This window comes from Pseudophryne corroboree, chromosome 4, assembly GCF_028390025.1.
Source record: "Pseudophryne corroboree isolate aPseCor3 chromosome 4, aPseCor3.hap2, whole genome shotgun sequence".
In the NCBI taxonomy this organism is placed as follows: Eukaryota; Metazoa; Chordata; class Amphibia; order Anura; family Myobatrachidae; genus Pseudophryne; species Pseudophryne corroboree.
This window is the reverse complement of record NC_086447.1, coordinates 310,262,561-310,276,607: the sequence shown is the minus strand read 5'-3', so window position 1 is coordinate 310,276,607 and position 14,047 is coordinate 310,262,561. Positions and strand designations below refer to the sequence as shown.

The 14,047-nt window shown below is 43.8% G+C and overlaps 1 long non-coding RNA gene across 1 annotated transcript in view; it reads left to right on the top strand.

Annotated features, from left to right (window-relative positions):
• LOC134911370 (uncharacterized) overlaps positions 1 to 11,444 on the top strand; it is a 124,989-nt gene extending 113,545 nt beyond the window's left edge. The window contains exons 2-4 of the long non-coding RNA XR_010176516.1: positions 10,105 to 10,160; positions 11,134 to 11,250; positions 11,399 to 11,444. This is a non-coding gene — a long non-coding RNA (uncharacterized LOC134911370). The remainder of the gene's footprint in view (positions 1 to 10,104; positions 10,161 to 11,133; positions 11,251 to 11,398) is intronic.
• The last annotated feature ends 2,603 nt before the right edge of the window (positions 11,445 to 14,047 follow it).

Here is a 14,047-nt window from a genome sequence, read left to right as displayed (position 1 = left end):
TAGGCATAGAGCATTGTAAATTGCCCTTAGCTCCAGTATATTTATGTGGAGAGAAGTCTCTAGACTTGACCACGTACCCTGGAAATTTCTTCCCTGTGTGACTGCTCCCCAGCCTCTCAGGCTGGCATCCGTGGTCACCAGGATCCAATCCTGAATGCCGAATCTGCGGCCCTCTAGTAGATGAGCACTCTGCAGCCACCACAGAAGAGACACCCTTGTCCTCAGAGACAGGGTTATCCGCTGATGCATCTGAAGATGCGATCCGGACCATTTGTCCCGCAGATCCCACTGAAAAGTTCTTGCGTGAAATCTGCCGAATGGAATCGCTTCGTAAGAAGCCACCATTTTTCCCAGGACCCTTGTGCAATGATGCACTGACACTTTTCCTGGTTTTAGGAGGTTCCTGACTAGCTCGGATAACTCCCTGACTTTCTCCTCCGGGAGTAACACCTTTTTCTGGACTGTGTCCAGAATCATCCCTAGGAACAGCAGACGTGTCGTTGGGATCAGCTGCGATTTTGGAATATTTAGAATCCAGCCGTGCTGTTGTAGCAGTACCCGAGATAGTGCTACTCCGACCTCCAACTGTTCCCTGGACTTTGCCCTTATCAGGAGATCGTCCAAGTAAGGGATAATTAAGACGCCTTTTCTTCGAAGAAGAATCATCATTTCGGCCATTACCTTGGTAAAGACCCGGGGTGCCGTGGACAATCCAAACGGCAGCGTCTGAAACTGATAATGACAGTCCTGTACTACGAACCTGAGGTACCCTTGGTGAGAAGGGCAAATTGGGACATGAAGGTAAGCATCCTTGATGTCCAGGGACACCATATAGTCCCCTTCTTCCAGGTTCGCTATCACTGCTCTGAGTGACTCCATCTTGAATTTGAACCTTTGTATGTAAGTGTTCAAAGATTTCAGATTTAGAATAGGTCTCACCGAGCCGTCTGGCTTCGGTACCACAAATAGTGTGGAATAATACCCCTTTCCCTGTTGTAGGAGGGGTACTTTGATTATCACCTGCTGGGAATACAGCTTGTGAATTGCTTTTAATACTGTCTCCCTGTCGGAGGGAGACGTTGGTAAAGCAGACTTCAGGAACCTGCGAGGGGGAGGCGTCTCGAATTCCAATCTGTACCCCTGGGATACTACCTGTAGGATCCAGGGGTCTACTTGCGAGTGAGCCCACTGCGTGCAGAAACTCTTGAGACGACCCCCCACCGCACCTGAGTCCGCTTGTAAGGCCCCAGCGTCATGCTGAGGACTTGGCAGAAGCGGTGGAGGGCTTCTGTTCCTGGGAAGAGGCTGTCTGCTGCAGTCTTTTTCCCTTTCCTCTACCCCGGGGCAGATATGACTGGCCTTTTGCCCGCTTGCCCTTATGGGGACGAAAGGACTGAGGCTGAAAAGACGGTGTCTTTTTCTGCTGAGAGGTGAGTTGGGGTAAAAAGGTGGATTTTCCAGCTGTTGCTGTGGCCACCAGGTCCGAAAGACCGACCCCAAATAACTCCTCCCCTTTATACGGCAATACTTCCATGTGCCGTTTGGAATCCGCATCACCTGACCACTGTCGTGTCCATAAACATCTTCTGGCAGAAATGGACATCGCACTTACTCTTGATGCCAGGGTGCAAATATCCCTCTGTGCATCACGCATATATAGAAACGCATCTTTTAAACGCTCTATAGTCAATAAAATACTGTCCCTGTCAAGGGTATCAATATTTTCAGTCAGGGAATCCGACCAAGCCACCCCAGCGCTGCACATCCAGGCTGAGGCAATCGCTGGTCGCAGTATAACACCAGTATGAGTGTATATACTTTTTAGGACATTTTCCAGCTTCCTATCAGCTGGTTCCTTGAGGGCGGCCATATCAGGAGACGGTAACGCCACTTGTTTTGATAAGCATGTGAGTGCCTTATCCACCCTAGGGGGTGTTTCCCAACGCGCCCTAACTTCTGGCGGGAAAGGGTATAATGCCAATAATTTCTTAGATATTAGCAGTTTTTTATCGGGGGAAACCCACGCATCACTTCATTTAATTCTTCTGATTCAGGAAAAACTACGGGTAGTTTTTTCACACCCCACATAATACCCTTTTTTGTGGTACTTGTAGTATCAGAAATATGCAAAGCCTCCTTCATTGCCGTGATCATGTAACGTGTGGCCCTACTGGAAAATACGTTTGTTTCTTCACCGTCGACACTGGAGTCAGTGTCCGTGTCCGTGTCTGTGTCGACCGACTGCGGTAATGGGCGCTTTAGAGCCCCCGACGGTGTCTGAGACGCCTGGACAGGCACTAACTGATTTGCCGGCTGTCTCATGTCGTCAACAGTTTTCTGTAAAGTGCTGACACTATCACGTAATTCCTTAAATAAGACCATCCAGTCAGGTGTCGACTCCCTAGGGGGTGACATCACTAATACATGCAATTGCTCCGCCTCCACACCATTTTCCTCCTCATACATGTCGACACACGCGTACCGACACACAGCACACACACAGGGAATGCTCTGATAGAGGACAGGACCCCACTAGCCCTTTGGGGAGACAGAGGGAGAGTTTGCCAGCACACACCAAAGCGCTATATATGTATAGGGACAACCTTATAAATAAGTGTCTATCCCTTATAGCTGCAATACATCTATATCTAGCCAAATAAGTGCCCCCCCTCTCTTTTTTACCCTGTTTCTGTAGCAGGAGTGCAGGGGAGAGTCTGGGAGCCTTCCTACCAGCGGAGCTGTGTGGAAAAATGGCGCTTGTGTGCTGAGGAGATAGGCTCCGCCCCCTTCTCGGCGGCCTCTCTCCCGCTTTTTCTGAGGTAAAATGACAGGAGTTAAATACATCCATATAGCCCAGGAGCTATATGTGATGTATTTTTAGTCATATATAGTGTTTTCATTGCGTCTCAGGGCGCCCCCCCCCCAGCGCCCTGCACCCTCAGTGACCGCGGTGTGAAGTGTGCTGAGAGCAATGGCGCACAGCTGCAGTGCTGTGCGCTACCTTTATGAAGACATGGACGTCTTCTGCCGCCGATTTCTGGACCTTTTCTGTCTTCAGCATCTGTAAGGGGGCCGGCGGCGCGGCTCCGGGACCCATCCATGGCTGGGCCTGTGATCGTCCCTCTGGAGCTAATGTCCAGTAGCCAAGAAGCCCAATCCACTCTGCACGCAGGTGAGTTCGCTTCTTCTCCCCTTAGTCCCTCGATGCAGTGAGCCTGTTGCCAGCAGGACTCACTGAAAATAAAAAAACCTAAGTCTATACTTTTATTCCAAGCAGCTCAGGAGAGCTACCTAGATTGCACCCTTCTCGGCCGGGCACAAAAACCTAACTGAGGCTTGGAGGAGGGTCATGGGGGGAGGAGCCAGTGCACACCACCTAGTCCTAAAGCTTTTATTTTTGTGCCCTGTCTCCTGCGGAGCCGCTAATCCCCATGGTCCTGACGGAGTCCCCAGCATCCACTTAGGACGTCAGAGAAAAGAAACATTTACAGATAAATTACAACGTTTTACCCGGCCGTTCCTGTGTCTACAAGGAACTGACCTCCTAATATCATTAACTGTAACCTCAGGCTTTACTATCAGTCCTAATGATCACCTTTCCTGATTGCATATTACAGGTGCGGCCCAAACTTCTTCCTATATGATCCCTGATTACAATTTCGTGTGTCATAACTCTGCTCGTGTTCTTGTCTAGGGGGTTTATATAACCTTTGTCTATTTCTTGATCTACAATCTCTTGCATAATGACCTTCCTTCTGGCAATTATAACACCTTATCACCTTTGACTTACCCACAGGGATCTGAGGCCTCTTACTTCTCTGTGTTTCCCTGTGCTTGCTGATGTTTTGCTTATGCCCAACAGCGGACTTTCTTAATGCAGCCACCGAGATATTTCTCCAGTTTGGATTGGTGGTCTGTACCCTTGCTCTCAACACTTCCTTTAAACCATCCATTAACACAAATACTGCTACTTCTCTATGCGGTGCACTTGTTTCGATGTTTTCTATACCTGTATACCTAGTCATGTCCTGCAATGCCCGATGGAAATAATTAGAAGTACTTTCCCCTTTGTTTTGTCTTATAGAGAAGATTTTGTTCCACTCGACAACGGCTGGGAAATATACTCCTAACTGTCGGTTGATCTGCTTAATACATTCCTGATTGTTTTCCTCCGTTTGAGGTACTTCTGGGTCTAATTTACAATCAGTAATAAATTTCGCAGGGTCAACACTGGAGGGCAAACATGCCCTCAGCACTGTCCGCCAATCTTTGTTGGTGGGTTCGGCGGAGTTTCCTAGTTCTTTAATAAATCTCTGACATGCAACTAGATCTTTCCTAGGATCAGGGAATTCAGACATGATTGCTCTCAATTCCATCCGGGACCAGGGGCGGCACATTGCACTGTCCTTGACGGGAATGATTCCCTGAACGTCAGTCTTCCCATTGGGGACTGTGATCACCCTGACAGGATTAAATTCAATTACATCATCTTGTGTTGGTTCTACAATATGAGGTACATTTGTTTGTGTGTGATATATAACACCGTACGTACCTGTGGACACGACCTCACCTGACCCTCCATTAGGGGGTTTGATTACTGCCTTTACCGATTTGGTCGCGTCCACCTGGATGTCTTGTGTGATGGCTGCTCGAAAAGGTGCCGACATCGTGCTGGGCTCACTTTCTTGCTTGTAATCCTGAGGGAAGTTTAACATGGAGTGCAACTTGCACGGGTTAACAGTTGTACATTTAACAGTTTTACTTTTATCATTGTTACATTTGTTACTTTTATCCTTATCATCATTAATACAGTTGCTAAGTGCATTTTTATCATACACCAGTGTGCCACTCTCTGTAACCACCTTCTCTCTTGTTGCCATATTTTTCTTACCACAGTGAGAGTCAGCTGTGTAAGCTAATCCTCCTTGTCTCTCACCTTCCCGTTGCCATAACTGTAAACAACCATAATGTTTGATCCGTCTCTTTGCAGATTTAATGAGACATATCCTTCTCCTTAGATTTTGTAACACCTCGGGACTAAAACTGCCTACCCGTGGGAACTTTTCCCCGTCATGCACAGTCATTCTTTCCCATTCATTGAATATTACCTTTGCTTGTGATCCATTCCGGTCTGTATCACACGTTATCCTTGCCGACTCTATTGGCCGGTTTACTAAGTCAACCCGAACCGAGGTTGATCGCCCCCTACCTGAACAACTGGCCCCCATCTTTGCAGGTGTTGCTTTCACTACCTCTGACCTTCAAATCAGGGTCTTCAGAACCCTTACAAAAACCAAGATGTCCGGGGTAGGCCGGCGGCGGAAGTTTACCGAGTACCTCCACTCACTCGCCCACGTCGACCAATACGCCCACACACTGCCTTAGCGCTGGCGTACTCAACCTAGGGCCCCTGCGACCTGAACCTCTATTTACTGGAACATGTGGGTGTGATCCGAAGAGCACTTAACCCTTCCCAGTAACTATTGGTTGTTAGAGAATTCCCGAGTGACCAGCGAACCTCCCTTAAAATAAAAAATTACACAAATCACATTAAAATGTACAAATAGCGTTTATGACCCCTCTAGCGTACGCAAATGGTACTGGGTCAAGTTACTAACTAATGCACACAATTACATGCGGTACAATCGTTCTGCACATAAGCAACTAATCTTATGTGCGGAACGTCCAGTGGAATCGAAAATTGTGGCTGCGAATTCCTTCAGCCGGAGCTTAATGGCCTATATGGGTTCCGCACCAACCCTTCCTGGTGTTGTGCTTCTTGACTCTTATATCTATAGCGGACTTCCTAGTCTGCTGTACCTAGACCTCCTGGTCCGTGACCTCCTGGTCTGTGCTACAGTAGACCTCCTGGTCTGCTATACTCTAATGCTCTTCTTTTAATATGTTTAACAAGGGATGCCTCCCAAGCCACCGTGCCGACACTTACACGTATGTACTTCACGAGAACTCGATGATTTCCTGTGGTTCCACCCAAAATTTAGAAACTTATATATATGTATACACACTCTTTCACCTCATATACTCTTTACTTTCGTTTCTGCGCAGAAATCCTTTTCATTCAGTATCGCAGGCTAATCCCGAAAGGAGTTACAACTAGAGAAGGATCTATTAGCTTAAAATTTAGGACACTGAGATTGACTTGCGCTATTATCTCGTTGCCTCCATATCGCCTACTAAAACAATACTATCATGTGATTTGTATTATGTGGGCGTACCCAGACGCTCCGTTGCGTAATATATGCTCCGTGCGTCGGCCCTTGTGTCGCGTACGCTAGTCCCGCCCTTTGTTAGAGACACGTGTACGCAAGCCAGGTATATCCACAGAAATACAACTAACACGTTTATATCAAAGTAAATGATCTTTAACTGTAATCATTTACTGAACACCACACAGAACTTCCTTGTATCTTAGGCAAGCCGTGCGCGTGTTTTACAAATTACTCCTTAACGTATTAATTTTACTTTTAACTACCAATAGCAACAAATCTTTCTCAGCACGTTATCAATGATAAATGGCAAGCAGGAAGGTGAGGTGTGAAAATACACAAATAAAAGAAATGCAGGTGTGTGCGTGTGTTGCGTACGCAAAACAGAGATAAACAGTTTTAAAAGACAATAGCGTTTTGTTCTTACCTTCCGGTTCCGGAATCCACCAGCACTCCTACAGCGTAGCGATGCAGACGCTTATCTAGTCAGCACTACTGTATCCCTCACCACCAATACAGATACGAAGGGATACTGCCTTTCCGCCCTTGCTGACAGATAAAGTCTGTGTTCGCTAGTGCGGATATGTGGAGGACGGACGAGCCGCCAATTGTTAAAGCTAAATATTTATCTTATAACATTCACTATGGCCCTCATTCCGAGTTGATCGGTCGCAAGGCGAATTTAGCAGAGTTACACACGCTAAGCCTACGCCTACTGGGAGTGTATCTTAGCTTCTTAAAATTGCGACCGATGTATTCGCAATATTGCGATTACAAACTACTTTGCAGTTTCTGAGTAACTTCAACCTTACTCTGCCTGTGCGATCAGTTCAGTGCTTGTCGTTCCTGGTTTGACGTCACAAACACACCCAGCGTTCGCTCAGACACTCCCCCGTTTCTCCAGCCACTCCTGCGTTTTTTCCGGAAACGGTAGCGTTTTCATCCACACGCCCATAAAACGCCGTGTTTCCGCCCAGTAACACCCATTTCCTGTCAATCACATTACGATCGCCGGAGCGATGAAAAAGCCGTGAGTAAAAATACTATCTTCATTGTTAAATTACTTGGCGCAGTCGCAGTGCGAATATTGCGCATGCGTACTAAGCGGATTTTCATTGCGATGCGATGAAAAATACCGAGCGAACGACTCGGAATGAGGGCCAATATGTGGGTAAGAGACTCAGTACGCAATTGGCGTATGGGGTACCGTAAGGGTACGCACTTAGTGTAGCAGACGCTTATCCGTGGTTGAGACGCACATGCGGCACGCTCGCTCACAGCTTAACGCTTGGTGTCGAGCACGCTATAGGCGGCCAACTACCGTAATGCTACACTACCCACGTAGCGGACGCTCGTGACCACGAGGGGAACACGAGCGGCGCAGACGCTCACGGGATGACACTCAGTAAACCTTGTATGCAACACAATGAAAGGCTGAGCCTATACTGTAAACCTTGGTTTTGTAATGTGAGCACAATGCAATGCTAATTAACCTCTATTGTATGAAAGCCTCTTGAGCAATTGAGACGCTCTGAATACTCTCAGCAATGTAATAAAAACACAATACCTTGCTAAGGTTCCAAAACCTTTACTATCAATATCTAGCTATGTAAAAAGGGAAAACAGTTAACAGTTCATACACTACAGGCTAACATCAATATCTAAACATAATAACTACACATATACAATATACAACAGTTTAACAATAACAGAGAGAGGGAGATAGTATGGCAAATACAAACAGAGAAATAAGTTGGTTACAGAGAATAACTTACACACACAGGGGAATGATCGCATCGCAGTCCTGGTACCAGCTCCGATTTAGTCAATGATGAAAACCGTTTGTGGAGAGAAGACTGAGCTGGCCAGGCTGGCTGTCCTTATATACACTGCGTACAGTATACTACAAAGGGACCTATAATCTCATTGTTCATTGGACACAGGAATGTCTCCTCGCATTATAACAAAAGGTCATAGGTTAGTTTGAACAGGTGGGCTGTGACTATATCAAACTGCTCAGGTGGGAGGGAATCTCAGAATTCCCGCCGCATGGATAATGAACCGCAAATATAGTAAATGTCCAGAAACTACTAATAGACATAACTATGCGCAGGAGCGATTAATCTTTACCTAACCAGCACCGGATTGTTTCTAATAAAATGTTCTTTAGTTAGGTACCAAACACAACTGCTCAAACCCTGTCTGACCCTTCGTACCATGCAAAGAGGAATTCCTCTGTCCAGCGACCAGTTACATTAAACAAACTTACTGTTATTATTAAGGGGAACATTACCTATAAAACATACTATTTGGTTTTACTATGTAACATTTGAGTCGCCCGCTAGACGCACACAAACTCTACCGTAAATGCACATACCACGCGTCAATGCGCACGGCCGTAGAAGCTTCATTACGCTACTGCGAATATGCGCACGCACGGGAGAGAATGTGCACGTGCAGCGGGCAAGCGCATGCGGTGAATATATGGCAACGTGTAGCATGATATTTTTCCGACTTTGACAAGAGCTATAACATTAAAATCAGTACAATGTGAGTTCCAGGGTTTTTTTTCTTGCAGTTTGAGACCCAGAAGAAAAAAATCTTTAATACAATTTTTAAATCTAGTTCTAAATTCCATGTTGATATTAAAGATTATTTGTGAAAATATAAAATCTTCACTTAAATAATCCATGCAATGTTCTCCTACCTCGTATCTGTCATTTTGATATATACGCTATTAATAAATATCCTATAAATTCATAGATTTAGCCAGCACACTGTGTGCCTGCTATTCCTGTTTGACTATTATTATTCAGTGGACTGGCAGCAGACTTGGAAACATCTTGTTTAAACATGGAGATATCTGAATTTGTTTAATGCTAGTGTTACCTTTTAGAATTCAGCTCCCTCTGTTTTCATTACACAGCTTGAAGATTGCACCTTGAATTTTTTGGTCAAAACTATTTATTTGGGATCGTTTACATTTATTTTATTGATTAGTGGTAAAATATGCTAAAATAGAAGCATGGGTATATCAAGCAACATGCTGAACCCTCATTATGGACAGTGTGGATGGCGTAGTGGTTAGCGTTACTGCCTCCTAGATCTGAGATCATAAGTTCAATTAATATCCAAGGTACTAACTGTGTGAGGTTTGCATGGGGATCCTCCATGTCTTTGCTTGAGTTTCTTCCTACACTCCAAAAACATGCTGGAGAATTGTCTTCTTAAAGAAAGAAAAAATAGTATACGTTATATGTGTGTGTCCATGTGATAGGGGATATCATTGAAGCTCTTCTGGAGCAAGAACCGATGTGTATGACTTTTCTATAAGGTGTTGTTAATAAATTATTCGTATTACAGTACATGGCAATCTATTTTTTTCACATTGAGGCACATAGAATGTAGGAGAATCACTGCTAGTGACAGTGGACAAAGGGAAGTCCACATTTCTACTTCTGTGTATTCTCTGCTATGTCCTTTCCTACAGGTTGGGTACATTTTTTAGATGACCAATCTGGTACCGTTAGCTAAATAACATAATAATATTAATAATATAGTTAGATAAGCACATTATGTACGATTATTGTTTATAGCTTTGTCTTGCTAGCATGTACCTTTGCACTGGTCCATTTTTAATTGATCCTTGTCAATAATCATGTATATTATTAATCTTGAAGTCTATAATATAACAATTTAAATTTTGTTCTGTTCTGTTTTAAAGAAACTGATAAGAATGCAGGAAAGTGTCAGGCACTAGTACATAGTGATTAATAAAATGAGCTTTTCAGTGCAGATAACTAATGGGTTGTTCCTGTCAAACATACAACACATTGTTATTAATACTGACATTAAATGGAAGGTATTGTTTCTCTAGGTCTCTCAGCGTACAAGCTTATGGCTGCAGATGAAAGTGGATGGTGCTGACAAGGGGTATGTTGCTCTGTTGATTGAAGTTTGCATTTATTTTGAGTAGCCTATAACATTTAGTTCATTATTCATCTAACAGAGGGGAATATCTTTATTTTTCAAGGTACAGTATTGGCTATTTATTAATCCAAACCACTACCGGTTCCATCATAGCTGCCCACCCACCCCCAACACAGTCACTACTGTCTGCATAAACCATGATGTCATTATATTTGATTATGTACTCAGCACAGCCTGCAGTAGCTTCTATACACACTTATTAAACCTAGAATACCCAGTCAGGCCCATTCAGCCGTACTGTGTCTGTAATTGTTCTTGATTTCCAATTACAGAATGGTAAAATACTTGTTGCTTCGCCAAAAGCTACTAGTGCTTAAGTTTCTGAGTATTCCAGCAATTCAGTACTTTAAAGACTTAAAGGGGGTACACACTAGGCGATTTCTGGCTAAAAAATAAACAATAATGACTTTTATGTCGTTATTATTGATTTTTTCCAGTGTGTATGGGGGTGATATTGGTGAACGATGAATGATGCGCGCTCCCGCATGTCGTTCAGCGTTCACCAATATTGAGTTGACATGCAGCTCAACCCGTCAATTTCGGGCTGAGCTGCATGTCCGGGAATGCCGGCGGTGCTGTCACTGAACATTATCGTTGAATGATAATGTTCAGTGTGTACGTACTATATTGTTGAATGCTAAATGTCCTTGGCCAGTTGTATATTCCCAGGTAAACCCACTGTATTTCTAGTGTAGACATCGTTTAGCTTCTGTGATGTTGCATTATTGAACTATGGTATACATCTTTGCTAGGCGCCCTGTTTGCAAACAACTGTAATCACAGTATAGCTTCAGGACGAGGGAAAAAGAAAATTGCATGCAGCTCAGCCTATTTAGCTATATAGAATGTGAGTTTCAATCATCTGAAGTGCAGTGTATTATTCAAAATTGCATTTTTGCACTCTATATTTACACAGATTGTACTGTGGTTTGCAGCAGATTGTTGTAAAATAAATCTAGACATGTACCTGAGAAACTGATTGTGACTTCTGAACAGTACTAAATATTTCGACACACCGCACACATCCAGTCTGGTATGTATAAACTTTTGTACTTCCCAGCACAAATTATGTATAGCCTAAAATAGATGCTATACTATACTTGTACTCACATTTAAGGAATAGATGTTTAATCATGAGACTAGCATGTTAGTTTACTTCTAAATTTCTTTCATTTATCCAGAGGTGTTCTAATACTATTCATGAGCCAGACTGACATACTGTAAGGTAACATCAATGTAAAATATGTAAATACAAATTTACTGGAGATGAGTTGTTCGGTTCTCCAGATATCTGAATGCACTGGAATTTTGTTAATCCTAAACGAACCAAAATCCTGTCCGGTTCCCCTAAGGAAAATCTTACCGTGGTTTTGAAAATGGATTTTGAATTTGAATCCGATCTTTCTGTATTGACTTGCAAAAATGATGATTTTAGCTGTTTTTATTGATTTTATCAATGATTATCAATATTTGTTCCAAATTTTCAACTGAACCAAAATCCATATATGAACCAAAACACTTGAGGGTGGTTTTGTCAAAACCAAAACATGATGATGAATTTGAGCCAAAACGCGCACATCTCTAAAATTGACAAATGATAAACACTACTATATATATATATATATATATATATATATGCACATACACAAATATATACATATACACATACACACACACGGGAATCCACTACACTCGCCTTCCCAGGAGAGGGGTGCTCTCACGTACTCCCACCCCTAGGTTGGGGTGCGGTGGGCTGTGACCACCGAACTCAAATATACATATACAGAGAACCCTGCACTTTCCTTAGCAGTTTACTTCACCTTAATGCTTTTATTATAAAACTAGATAAACAATGGGGTCTTAGTTTATGAATTGTACAATGCATGTAAGCTTGCAGCCTACTCCTCTGGACCCTTACATGCATTGTACAATTCATAAACCAAAACCCCATTGTTTATCTAGTTGTATATTAAAGCATTAAGATGAATGAAACTGCTAAGGAGAGTGCAGGGTTCTATATATATATATATATATATATATATAGAGAGAGAGAGAGAGAGAGAGAGAGAGAGGCCACACCAGTTAATTATTGAATTCAGGTGTTTCAATCAGACCCGTTGCCACAGGTGTATGAAATCAAGCACCTAGCCATGCAGTCTCCATTTGCAAACATTTATGATACAAAATGGGTAATTCTGAAGTGCTAAGTGACTTCAAGCATGGTACTGTGATAGGATGCCACCTTTGTAATAAGACTGTTCGGGAAATTTCATCCCTGCTGAATATTCCACAGTAAACTGTACGTAATACTGGGGCAGATGTATTAACCTGGAGAAGGCATAAGGAAGTGATAAGTCAGTGATATGTGCAAGGTGATAAAGGCACCAGCCAATCAGATCCTAACTGTTAATTTACATATTGGAGCTGATTGGCTGGTGCCTTTATCACCTTGCACATATCACTGGTTTATCACTTCCTTATGCCTTCTCCAGGTTAATACATCTGCCCCATTATTAGAAAAGTGGAAGCATTTAGGAACAATAGCAATTCAGCCATGAAGTGGAAGACCACATAAAATCACGGAGCTGGGTCAATGAATGCTAAGGCTCATGGTGCCTAAAAAGTCACCAACGATCGGCTGATTCCATAGATGAAGAGTTCCGAACTTCCACTGGCATCAATATAAGCACAAAAACTGTGTGATGGAAGCTTAATAGAATGGGTTTCTATGGTCAAGCAACTGCATGCAAGCCTCACATCACCAAGGGGCTAATTCATCGCAGTCTGAATTTATTTGTGGAGTGCGCTCACACAGCGGGCGCACTGCGCATGCGCACCCCGGGAGCCCAGTGAGATGCTAAAAGCATCTCTGGGCTTCTATCACCTCTGCCTGATTGACAGGCAGAGCCAATTGTTGGGCGGTGGGGGGGCGTGCTGGGCATCCCCCCGCATGTCAGTGTAAATGATCGTAGGTGTGCTAAATTTAGCACATCTATGATCAGATCTGAATTACCCCCCCAAGTCCAATGCCAACCGCCGGATGAAGTTGTGTAAAGCAAACAGAAACTGGTCGGTGAGCAGTAAAAATGTGTTCTGCGTAGTGACGAAGCATAATGCTTTTCTGTTTGGCGGTCAGACGGGGGAGACTGGCTTTGGTGGATGCCAGAGGAACGTTACCTGCCTGACTGCATTGTGGCAACTGTGAAGTTTGGTGGAGGAGGGATAATGGTATGGGGCTATTTTTTAGGGTTTTGTGCTAGGCCCCTTATCTCCAGTGAAGGGCATTCTTAATGCTTCAGCATACCACGACATTTTGGACAATGCTATGCTTCCAACTTTGTGGCAACAGTTGGGGGAAGGTCCTTTTCTATTCCAACATGACTTTGTCCCACTGCACAAAGAAAGGACTATAAAGACATGGGGGGTCATTCCGAGTTGATTGCTCGCTAGCAACATTTCGCAGCACTGCGATCAGATAGTCGCCGCCTATGGGGGAGTGTATTTTTGCTTTGCAAGTGTGCGATTGCTTTTGCAGCCGACAGCACAAAAAAGTTTTTTGCAGTTTCTGTGCAGCTCTGTACTTAGCCACTGCGATCACTTTAGACTTTTTGGTCCCGGAATTGACGTCAGACACCCACCCTCCAAACGCTTGGACACGCCTGTGTTTTTCCAAACACTCCCAGAAAATGGTCAGTTGACATCCACAAACGCCCTCTTTCTGTCAATCTCCTTGTGATCGGCTGTGTGAATGGATACTTTGTTAAATCCATCGCCCAGCACAATCCTCTTTGTACCCGTACGACGCGCCTGCACATCGTGGTGCATATGCA